The sequence below is a fragment of the Coffea arabica genome, chromosome 3e (assembly GCF_036785885.1).
Source record: "Coffea arabica cultivar ET-39 chromosome 3e, Coffea Arabica ET-39 HiFi, whole genome shotgun sequence".
Lineage (NCBI taxonomy): Eukaryota > Viridiplantae > Streptophyta > Magnoliopsida > Gentianales > Rubiaceae > Coffea > Coffea arabica.
In genome coordinates, this window is record NC_092315.1 from 18727668 (window position 1) to 18740317 (window position 12650).

A 12650-nucleotide genomic window follows, 5' to 3' on the forward strand; every position below is an offset into this window, starting at 1 on the left:
GTATGACTTTCTCCAAAATCCTCAATTGGTAATAACCCTATCTCAAATCCAATTTCGAAAATACTACCGCCCCTTGCAATTGGTCAAACAATTCATCAATGTGGGGCAATGGGTACTTATTTTTAATTGTAACATCATTCAAGCCTCTATAGTCTATACATAATTTTAAACTCCCATCCTTTTTCTTAACGAACAAAATCGGGGCTCCCCACGGAGAATCACTCTCTTTTATAAAACCCCTTTCCAACAAGTCCTGCAGTTGCAATTTCAACTTCTTCAATTTCGCTGGAGCCATTCGATATGGCATTTTTTCGAGATAGGTGCCACTCCCGGAATTACATCAATCTTAAAAGTTATTTCCCGTTCCGGGGGTAAAGACTCTAACTCTTCAGGAAAAATATCTGGAAAGTCTTTCACTACAGGCATGTCTTCCAAACTCACCTTATCACTAGGGGTGTTAATAAGAAAAGTCAAATACCCTTGAACTCCTTTGCTTAAAAATTTTCTAGCGCGAATTCCTGAGATAAATGCAGACGAGCCAATTTACCCCTTACATCCAACTTTAGGGTTGCCTCCCCTGGAATGCACAATTCTACAATCTTTGTTCGGCAGTTTAACTGGGCATTATAACGGGCTAATCAATCCATTCCTAAAATCACATCATATCCCTTAATTGCTAAACTTATTAGGTCGGCCAATAATTTCCACTCCTCAACACAGACTTCACAGTCTTTATACACCAGGTTAGCAATTGAATTTGATCTCCAGTGGGTGTTTTAAGCTCCAAATCATACGATAACTTAATTGGTTTCAAATCTATCCCACTCATAAAATTAGGATTTACAAAAGAATGTGTTGCATCCGAATCAATTAAAACTCTAGCTAAACGATGAAAGATCAGAATTGTACATTCAACCACTTCAGTCGCTTCAGGGATTTGTTGATAATCCAGTGCATAAACCCTACCCGGTACTTTCGGTCGACTTCCTTCGGCACTGATCTGTTTAGAGGTTGACTTTTCTGGTCTCTGAGGGTTACCTTCCAACTTTAGTGCCTTTGGACAACTTGCGAGTTGGTGATCAGTACTCCCGCAATAGAGGCATTTCCCTAACTTCCTCCAGCAGTCACTCTCAGAGTGGTTAGATTTACCACAGTATCCACAAGTAACTTGAGGAGTCACAGCCGAACCAGTGGAAGGCGCCCCTCTAGCCTGAGCCGGTCCACTACGACCTCCTCTGGATAAAACTCCCCTAGAAACTCTAGTGGTCCTTATTCCTCCCATTCCTCTTCCCATCTTGGAAGGGTGTGCACTTTTACAAGCCTGCCCAGACGCAGAGTTAGAAAAATTCTTCTTTCTATTGTGAAAGTCCCTCATTTGCAGTCTTGCACTTTCAACCCTTTGTGCCTTTTCTAAAGCCTCAGTAAAAGTAGAAATTTGGGTTGCGGCCAAGCCCTCCTGAATTTTCACATTAAACCCCTGTACAAACCGTCTAATCCTCTTCCGTTCATTGACTACCAGTTCAGGAGTGTACTTAAAAAGTTTCGTGAATTTCCCTTCATACTCTGCCACACTAAGGGTCCCTTGTTTTAATTTGATAAATTCATCCTCTCTCTTTTCTTGAATCAAGGGTGGAAGAAACTTTTCATTAAATTCTCTCGTGAAATTCTCCCAAGTCCAAGGGGTTTGAGTTCTTTTCCATTTTCCTTTTATCAGATCCCACCAAGTACGGGCTACTCCCTCAAATTGAAAGGCAGCAAAATTCACTCGCCTGTCCTCAGTATAGTCTAGGGCGGGGAATATGTTCGTCATCCTCTCTAACCAATTTTCTGCTATTTCAGGATCAGGTTCTTGAACTTTAAGAACCTCTCTAAGGCTTTATCCTCTCCTCTTTCCTGACCCCCAGGTTGGTTGAACGGTCCAGGGTCTTGTCTATCAGCTAAGCGCTCTTGGATATCAGTCATCCTATTAATGGCTAGTCACTTGATTACCCTTAATATTTTCCTGGTCTTGGGTCGGTCCAGTTGCCGATCCCTGGTCATCCCTTTGAGGTTGAGCCTGTCTAGTCCCTCGCCCATGATCTCGACCACGGTTTTGACCACCTCTTAGTCCTTCCATAACCTAGGCGTGCCTAGTGTAAGAAATAAATAAATTATGCGATGCAGAGTAGAAAGCAGGAACCAATCAAGAAAACATTGAAAATAACAATAATTTACATTCATTAGCATATCAAGTTCATACAATTAGCAAGTCATGGGGTAGTCATAAAAATATAGCACACAGGTACCACAGGAGTACTTTTAGTCACAGAGGACTAAAGTAAAAGCAAGTGCATAAAAAATAAGCCACACAGTAATGCAAAATACAATGGCCTCAGCACTTAGCATCACCCCTGCTAATCCTAACTATACTAGTCAAAAGAATCAAAAGAGTCAATCGTTAGGGACCTAGTCCACAGTAGGACTATCAGGAGGAATCTCCTCCTCAGGATCCTCCTCCTCCTCAGGGCTCTGGACTACCTCCATCGCCTCGTCCACTAGCCTAGTAACATCAATCAAGATGTCGGAAGCCCGACTACGGACCTCCTCTCTCAGCCTAGTAAGTCGAGCCCTAGTACTCTGGAGCTCCTCACGAACCATTGCAGATGTGGCCACCTCGCCCTCGAGTACCTCCTCTAACTCAGCAATCCTCTCACCCTAAGCGCTAACCATCTGTCTAAGCTCATCCACCTTAGCCTGTAAATCCCGATTAAGATCCACTAACTGTCGACGCTCATTGTTCAAAGCAAGCACGAGCTGGTTCAGGTAGGCAAAGGTCACCCTACACGAATATCAGGGATATTTGTCAGATGGGAATATCGTACTCGATCTCCTCCAACTAGACCTCGGTAGAAGATAGGCCTAGAAGGCACTACATGACCATTTGCATGGCCATTCCCGTCAGCTATCGAAACTCCATTTCCGTTTCCATCCCTGCAAAATAATAGCATTTTTCGGATTAGAAATTTAATCACTATTTAGTTCGGATGTCGTTTATGCATGCCTAACCCAATCACTAGTATGCCCCAAATATCCCTTAAGGTATAACTTAACTATCCGGTCCAGGTCTTAAGGGTAGAGTATATAATATGTCTCACATATAGATCTCTAACCTAGCGCTCTGATACCAACTGTGACGCCCCCACTTCTCCCTAAGGCGAATCAAAGGGTATCCGCGGGATGCCTGTACAACTCTCGCCAGAACTTAAGCAAACACCATTCAAGCTTATAGCGGTACTAGAAATCAACAACCAGAAAAGATAAATACAATTAGTACGGAAGCGTTCAAAATTAATGAAATATAACAATCATCCAATCCTTACATCGGGTTTTCATAATACAACCCAAAAATATACAATATCCCAAAAGTCTAGACAAAAGAGTTGGAAACCTATTACATGAGTACACAAAAGAGAAATTCCTCCGAATCTCACTCCAAACACAAATCTTGTTAAGGAAAACAAATCTACAGGGTGAGCAAAACGCTTGTGAGGCCAAGAACATACATACAAGCATGTAGTTCAAGTAACACCCCCAAATTAATCAATTTACAACAATAACCATTTAATAAAGAGCACTTTACTGAAAAGTAAACAGAAACAATTCAAGGATATAGGAACTCTCAGGAGCTATTTTCCACTTGCACGATCATGAACCTCCACGCATTGACACTCCGTCAACCGGGTAGGTTTAATTCGTAGAAACATCACTTACACTTCCCCTTCTCAACCTTACATACCACACCGGACCCGTAATACATTTATGAAGCGATACTTCAGTGAGTATGCCAAGAAAGACCTCTCAATAGGTCGAGTTTATGAAATCTCATGGTTCACTGAGGAGCTCGACCAAGCCCCTGCTGGTTCGAGTCCAAAGCTAGCCAATAAGAGAGTTTGGGCGTCCCCCACTTTTACACTTTTATATCGAGGAGATTCACTCCAACGACTTATGCAATCACAGCATAAATAATCACTTAAGCACTTCACATATATTCACTTAACCAATTACTTAAAAAAGTAAGCATTTCACTTCACTAACTCAAGTTCACTTCGTTTAAATGAGAACGAGTGCGATAAAGTACATACTCGACTCAAAGATTTAAAAATCCAAATTTATATAACACTTATCAATTTGCAGATATTTCACATAATTCACACACTTGACACTCACCAATATAAGCAATGAGGAAGAAATGTCCCTCGGAACTTTAGACGTTCACTGTGGGATCCTCTTGAAGGCCCTTGTGTGCGCCTGAGCAAATAATAGTGAATTATCATTCACATATCCCAATTATCAAAGAAGATCGTGCACGAGTACAATCTAGGGGAAATTTCATGATAATGAACCTCAATTACTCGTAAATCGAGCTTCAAGTGGAGTTTCTTAAAGTATAAGAGCAATCGAGTCTTTGGTCTTGGAAATCAAGCATAAATGTTCAAGTACTATCGAAGGAATAAGGAGTACTTGAAAAAAACTTCATTTCCTTGAAGTGCGGAAAATTTCAGTTTTTGATATGATATTTTAAAAAAATCGTATCTCACATTTCACATGTCGAAAATTGGAAAACTTGGTACAGTTGGAAACTTCTTCCAAGGTACTAAAAGTTTCTAGAATATACTTTTCTAAGATTTCAAAGGGAAAACATTCAAAAATGAGCTCAAAGTCGCTGTTTTGGTTCATAATGCAGATTTAGATTGGTTTTTGGCCAACTTTGAAATTTCGGCAAAATTCACTTGATTGGAACTAATTTTTGAAATTTGGAACTCTACTAGAGCTGTAATCCAAATTTACAACAAAATAAGCGGAACAAGAAACGGAGTTTTGAGCACTAAGATACGGCAACAAAGTTACCAAAATTCCCTTGTGAAATAAGGATTTTCCAAACTCGAGTCATGAACTTTGGTAATTTATTTGAGCAGCGAAATGGACTGGATTGGTACCAAATTCGGCAATATAATACTCCTATATAAAGGGTATCCCTCTATCAAATTTCAAGGAAAAATACCTTCGGGAAGGCAGTCAACCAAACAACCAAAGTTTCGAAAAATCCTAATGCAAAACTGCCTTGAGCTTTTTGTTTTCCATTCCAAACATTTGGCTAAGGAAAATCCTTCAAACATGGTTCATTTGTGTAGGATAAGCCTAAGGAACATTCATGGTACATTTGGTAAGTGTTTTAACTCTAAGAAATTCAATTGGCAAGTCCACACCAAGTCTAGCATTAATTCTGCCCAAAATTTAAGGTTTTCAAGAACAGAGCAGGTTTCGTATTTTGATCACAAATTACTCAATTCAACTCGGAATTGAGCATGGTTGGTGGCGTTGGAAAATAAATTCATAAAACTATAATTTCACAGAAGAAATAATTTTGAAATTCAGCTCACAACTAGCTCAAATTCAAGCCTCAAGTTGTAGCTTCTGAACTTCGTTCCAGGAAAACAGAGAAACGGGACAGTCATCTTTAAACGGTTGGTACGGGGTACTCGGGTGGAATTAGGGGTTTCATTTTATACCGTTGGAAAGCTGGGAATGTCTAGTTTCAAATACCACTAACGGTACTTGATTTTGACGTCGGAGTACAGACTTATGGCCGAAACAAGAAGGCTGTCTGAGCATTACAGGAAAATTTTTCCAGGTTTGCTAGCTTCGTGAGATTAATCCATTTGACCAACCAAACCTCAATATTTTTTGATGAAACTTTATAAACCATCTATACAACATATAAACATCATATACAAGCCATTAAAACCTTAGAATTCTGCATAAAGAGGCACGATCATAACAGGGGCAGAATTGGAAATTTTTCATCCATGCACTCCTTGAAGTTTATACTAGCTATGCACCATTAATCTACCAATTTGAGCACTAAATCAACATTAAATCCATCATCAAACATCATATCAGCCATCAACTCAAGAGTGGGAGTTCATAGAACCCACATTCAAAATTTTCCAACAATAACAAGCCACCCACATGAATATCTAAGCTCATAAGTGTAAATCAACTTCCATAGGCTAAGAATTTGAGGATTGATCGTCATTTACTTGTATTGGTGAACAAGACAGAATTTTTGGCCCCTCCTTTCTTCAAAATGAACCGTGAAAAGCTCCTCCTTTTTAGTTAGATACAATCCCCAAGTGTTCAACTAGGTGTAGTTCAATTTTGGTTTGATTTGGTTGAGATTTGGTGCATAAATTTGGAGTAGAAAGTGATGGAGCAAGGCTGGTTCTTCTTTCCCTTGCTGTTCGGTTGTGATGAGGTGAGAAATGGAGAGTGTTGGCTGATGGTAAGGCTTCCGTGAGAAGCTTAGCAATTGTGGGTTTCAAGTATACAAAAGTCAACTAGCCATTAGTGCGCGTACGCGCTCGTTTTGTGCTCGAATCCTCTCGAGTTTATTTCACTAGTGCACTAAACCTTTAATGCACTCATAATTATTTAAATATTATTTACTCTTAATTATCCCAAAATAAGGGTCTAAAGTCCCTCAATTAAATCGCGCGTGTAAAAACGTGTATCTCCAAATTAAGCGCATTAAAGCGAAACTTCCAAGAAATTCTTATAACGATAGTACTACTAAACTATCACTTAAGTATTTAAACATAAAATACCTATCTTAAATCCATTATACGAGTCTCCAATTTTCCCAACTTATGGTATTTTCAAACCAGCTAAAATCCCAAATCGCGTATTCACTATTTTCACTTAATGAGCTTCCAAAAATTAAATTTTTAAACGAGTCACTTTAAAAATATAACGATGCTATAAATCCATGTAATTAGATCTAAAGAGGTTAGAAAATAATAATCAGAGTAAATGGGCAATTAAATATTTAAATAAACTCGAAATGAAATTTTAAAATAATAAAAATTTTGTGAGACATCACACTTACAACTTTTACCCATCTTTTTGTATAGAAATCTATGTAGTCTTTATTTTGGATGGGTTAGCTATAATTGTGGATGGTTGACAAATATGTACTTCAACAGATGTTGGTGAGTTAAATATTTTGGATCATGTTTGTTTTAGTGAATTAGAAAATATGTCTATGGCTATACATGTTTTAACAGTTGATTGGGTGTTGAATATCATTAATTTTAATGTTAATCAAACCTATAAGTGGTTGTTTGTAACTGTGTTGGAAATGATTAGCTCATAGCAATATACGTGATTAGCCTATTAAATAAAATTCACTGACAACACAAAATTGTCATTATCCAAAAGTTCACTGAGTGGCAATAGTTATTAGTCATTGAATGAATAGGAAATCATTGACGACTCAAAGTCATCACCAGATAACTAAATTCCGTGACGATATCTGTGGCAACTATGACAAAAAAACAAGTCAGGGAGTAACAACATTAGTCAACGCAGAATGTAAACTTGTTAGTGGTGACTTTGAAGTCTTCATTACGATACAATATTCTATGATGACCTTCTAAAATCGTCACATGGATACAATTTGTGACATAGAACTGGTGACAATTCTGTGACAGTAGGAAAAGTTGTCACTAATTTATTCTATGACAAATTATGATTTTAAGTGACAAGATTCTTTTATCACAAAAGGCTCATTTCTTGTAGAACTTTAAGTTTTTCTCAAGTGGAAAATCCTGAAACCGATGATTACTATAATTATAAAGGACTACTAGAGTATGCTTGGAGTCATGCAGTAAAATCAAATCAAGAGTATGAAAATGTTAAAAAAATATATGTTACTTTAAACTCCATGATTGGACGTTGAAGTGCAATAGAGCAATGAGTGAAGTGTTTGAGAGATAAAATGAGATTAACATCTACAACATTTATGCTCCTGCTTGTCTACTCAACAGCATCTCTTCTTTTGCTGATGGTATTGGTTGTGACTATGAGCATTCTTTTTCTCAAGTACTTCCATATTTTCTATCAATTAACTACATTTCCATAACCTCATACATATGATATATCTTAATGCATGTCGTACTTGAAGTTTTTGGGATATATTATTATCAGGGACAAAATATGAGAAGGATAAGATTTGTCCTAGGAAGTTATGACCCGTGCTATTCCAAATATGCTGAAGAGTAGTATTTCAGCAGAATAAACATTCAAACTGCATTTCATGCCAACAATGGAGAAGGGAATCCACAGTGATTTGGGAAGTCTACAAGTAAATTACTACTTAAACATTCGTCCTTAGGTTTTCAAGGAGTGTATTAGGTTCACTACTAATAATAACAAATTGACAGATGATACCTAATCATGTTTTTGTTTCTATGGCTCTATATCAGTGATTCTGTGTTAAGGACACACAATGATAGTGTCCTGACTACCCTACCTCTATATAAGAAACTCATAAAAGCCAGTCTCAAAATTTAGATTTATAGGTACCTAATCTTGTTGCTTGTGTTGTTAGGTTTTATGGCATCCGTAATTTGCTAGTCATTAGTCCAATGCACCTACATCAAAGAAAGAACCAAGGTTGTCAAATATGCAGTCATGTAACAACTATGTATAAAGCAATCAGCATTCATATATAGGTATAGTCAAGGTTTAGAATAAGTTTCTCATATAAGTATAGAATATCTAGCCAATTTGGCACTTAAAAGATAGTGGAGTATGAAGGATTGACACTTGTGACTGTAAGAGGTCCAAGTCATCTAGTACCTTTCAACAAGCCAAGCAAAGCTTTGGCTCTCATCCATTCTTTCTTGTCTGGCAAAAATCTCCCTATTCATCGTTGAATTACAAATATAGTCTACCAAAATTTTCTTCATTTTGACATATACACCTTTGTTCAGGCACATAAAAAAATAAGCACCCCTATGATGGTGCATACAAAGCATTAATCTTTACAAATAACACCCCCTTCAAATCTGATATCCTGCATTCTCCAGCTCAAAGAAATAGTAGTATGAATTAGTTCTTGGACTCCAAGTCTTGGTTGATCTACAAACGCAAATGTATTCCATTGTTGTCACTTTTTTCTTCTCTATTGTTCCTCTAAATTGTTTCTACATGTTGGTTACCAAAGCTTTAATGTTAAGGAAAAAAAAACAAAAACAAAAACAAAGCAGACTTTGGGCTATAATTAATACATCTTTAATTGGAAAGAAGGTGTAAATCACATTGAATTGCGATAGAGCATAAGAGATAGTGAAAATATTGAAATCATTAATTGAGCTCACTTTCAAAAGTTCCAAAAGAAAGAAACTTACTTGCTTGGGAAATGGAAAATTAAATGATAGTCCATACAAATCAAGTTAAAAAATGGATATTCTCATTTTATTCTACTCAAATAAATCTTTATTTAGCTACACCAAATATCACTCCCACCTGGTAAGGAGTAGAAGTTTTTCAATGGACTTATGTTGGTTGATCAATAAAAAGATTTTTAGTGTAATTTTCCATGCCACATACTTCAATTCAAGTTTGAATTATTTCTTGATTTACGAGGTACATATTTTGATTTGCTCATAAAAAATAAGCTTATTAGTTTTTTTTTTCATCACAGTGGGTATCTGGGGCCGAGGACTGGTTACCGTACGCCCCAACTAATCCCACTGCGTGACCGCGAGAGGCTGCCCAACATCATCGGTCAATGTTAACGACTGGGATTCGATCCTTGGTTGGTGGCTCTCACCCAACTGGGCTACAACCACCGGACCGAACCCAGACTGGGCAATAAGCTTATTAGTGTTAGGAGTGAATAAGGTTAACACTATATACCTTGTTATTTAGCAAGTACAACACCTATCAAGTATCTCCACAATTTTTGCTGCACTACACTAAGCAATTTTAGCCGTTAACACTGTAATACACTAAGACTCACAGACCTTTTTTTCGAAAAAAGTTTCTTGTGTACTAGCGAGGTCCTAAAAACCATGTCTTTGTCCCTTTTTCTTTTCTTTGGATAAGTGAGATTTTAAAACCACTTATTCTACCATTGTCTGTGAGAAATGTCTTAATTGGATTACAAATGTTTTGCTACAAAACATGGAATTTATTTGCCAAAAAGATTCCTTTTCATGCTTTCTTGTCTTAATTGGCTAGCTTTTTTTTACTAAAATATTAGACATTATGTAGCATCATGTACTTTACAAAGAGTGATTGTTTTCTTCATTCTTTTAACCTTTTTCGCCTTTTTCTAAGTAGTGTCACTATTAGATTTAAATAAGACAATTGATATCAAGTGAGTGTTTATAAGAGAGATAGGAAAAGTCCAAACTTGCTTACCCATGAGAGTTTGCTTCTTAAAATGGGCCATTTTCACAAATTTTTTTTTTTTTGCACTCAAAATGTCAGATGGATATGTAACTAAGGAGGTGGCATGGTATTATTAATGGGGAGTTTTTTTTTTTGCTTTAGCTATATGCTAGATAAATGCATTGGAGAATAGGGACAAGGTCTGAAATTCTTATTAACTCCGTGATCTTCATCTTGATTAAGTAGGAGTGCTAGTAAATAGTAATATTTACTACACTGCTAACTACACTACACCATTCACAGTTCAATAGTGGGTTCTCTCTCTCTCTCTCTCTCTCTCTCTCTCTCTCTCTCTCGCTAGAAGTGGAAGGAAGCAATCCTCCAAGGCTAAAGCTTCCTCTGCATTTTTACTTTTTTCCTCGTGAATCATCTACTAGTAAATTAAAATGAAACGACCACCACAAATGCTCCAACTTTTGCACAAGGGGGATAGGGTGGAGGTTCACAAAAGAGATACTCCTACAACAAAGATCAAGTTTTCTTTTAGTTTCCAGCGATCCTCCACCGAGAGCACCGACCGCCTGAAGAACCACATCTATACGGAGTTCGAGACCTTTAGAACAATAGCAACTGCAGTCCAACCTAAGGATAAGTATGATGATGATCATGATAGGACCCACTTGCTAAGAGAATTCATGGACCTTGGTGATGTCAGGCCAATGGCACGCAAGGATTTGCATAGCTTCTTTAAAATTGGGGAATCCGTGGAGACCTTTTGCAGGGACAAAAATAACAGGATTGGAGGAAAGCCAAGGTTTTGGACATTGTGGAGAACTCTAAGTATACGGTGGCCATTCTTGCTAATACAACTAGTATTCATAATCATGATAATGTTGATAGTGGGAAAAGTATCATCGTAGAGGAAGCAGAGTAGTGGGGATTGAGGGTTTTCAAGAATTGGGATGACGGTTTTTGGGTACCACCTCTTCAGTTTGAAGCACTCTATTTCTACCCCACTCACTAACTCGTCCCTTTCTAATCCGTCTTTCTTTTTTTTTCTTTTTTTTCTCCCAATAATATAAAAATTTGATTCTTAATCCATAGAATGGAGAATAATGGAATTGATTTTTTAGGAGCAATCAAAGTGAAATTCACTATAAATTTCATGTCATTTCTATGCTATGTGGATAATTTAACTCCTTCCATATTTGTGTTCTATTTTACTTTTCTCCTTAAAGTTTTCACTAACTTGCAAAATTTTAGCTAAATATGCACAAAGCCTGAAACAAGAATAAAGAAAGATGCATTAATTGCATTCCAAATTTATTATTTATCTGCTTAGCTTTTGAATTGTTGATGTGCAGAAACCCTCACTCGATTCGGATAGCACTTCACAGAGTGTCAAGTTGAGGATGAAGTGCCACCAAAAGTCATTTTGCCTAAAGTTTCACAAAGGGATGTCGGTGGAGGTCATAAGTGATGGAGAAGGTTTCCAGGATCGTGGTATCAAGCAACTATACTTGGATCTTTGGGAAATGCCAAGTTCCTGGCGGAATACCTAACACTCATGACAAAGGATAAGACTTAATTTTTCAAAGAAGCTGACATTTCATGCATCAAACCTTGTCCACCAAAAATTCATCAGGTTGAGCCTTTTGAAGTTTTTACACAAGTGAATGCTTGGTATAATAATGGTTGGTGGGTAGGTCATATATCCAAGGTCAAAGATGACTTTAAGTACAAGGTTTTTTTGGGAATACAAATGAAGAAATTGATTTTGAACACGTCCAATTGAGACCTCATCAAGATTGGCTCAAGCACAAATGGGATGCAGTTCCCAAAGTATGATTCTTATCAATTTTCCTTATCTGCTTCATGTTCTTGTTTTCTCCAAGAAAATCTTTTTCATCTCTTAAGCTGCATCATGTGAAGATAATATTATACTTCTCTAGATGAGCATTGTTCCTTTCATAGCACTTCTTGTTTTTTGGTGGCAGATGATTGAATTGCAGAGGAGTTTAGCTAAAATTGGGATAAAGTCTGGAGACTTGAAGCTCAGGATAAAATGTAGTGGAAGCACAGAGGAGAAGAAGTTCAACAAGGGATGATGGTAGAGGTCAAGAGTGATGAACAAGGATACCATGGTTCTTGGTACATTGCAGCCATTACTTGCCCCATTACAGATGACAGGTTTTGGTTGAATATCAAACGCTGAGAACAGATGATGAAGCTGAACCCTTTAGAGATGTGGCTAAAAGTTCTTACATTAGGCCTTGTCCACCTCGTGTTCAAAACTTGACAGTTATAAATTGTTTGAAAAAGTTGATGCATGGTCTAATGATGGATGGTAGGTTGGTCTTGTTAGCAAAGTTCTTAGAAACTTCAAGTATGTAGTTTATTTCAAGACCTCAAATGAGGAAATGGAATTTGGT

The 12650-nt window shown here is 37.4% G+C and overlaps 1 pseudogene; it reads left to right on the forward strand.

The window, feature by feature from the left end:
- LOC140038432 (serine carboxypeptidase-like 26) overlaps positions 1-12326 on the forward strand; it is a 72771-nt pseudogene extending 60445 nt beyond the window's left edge.
- Positions 12327-12650: the final 324 nt, after the last annotated feature.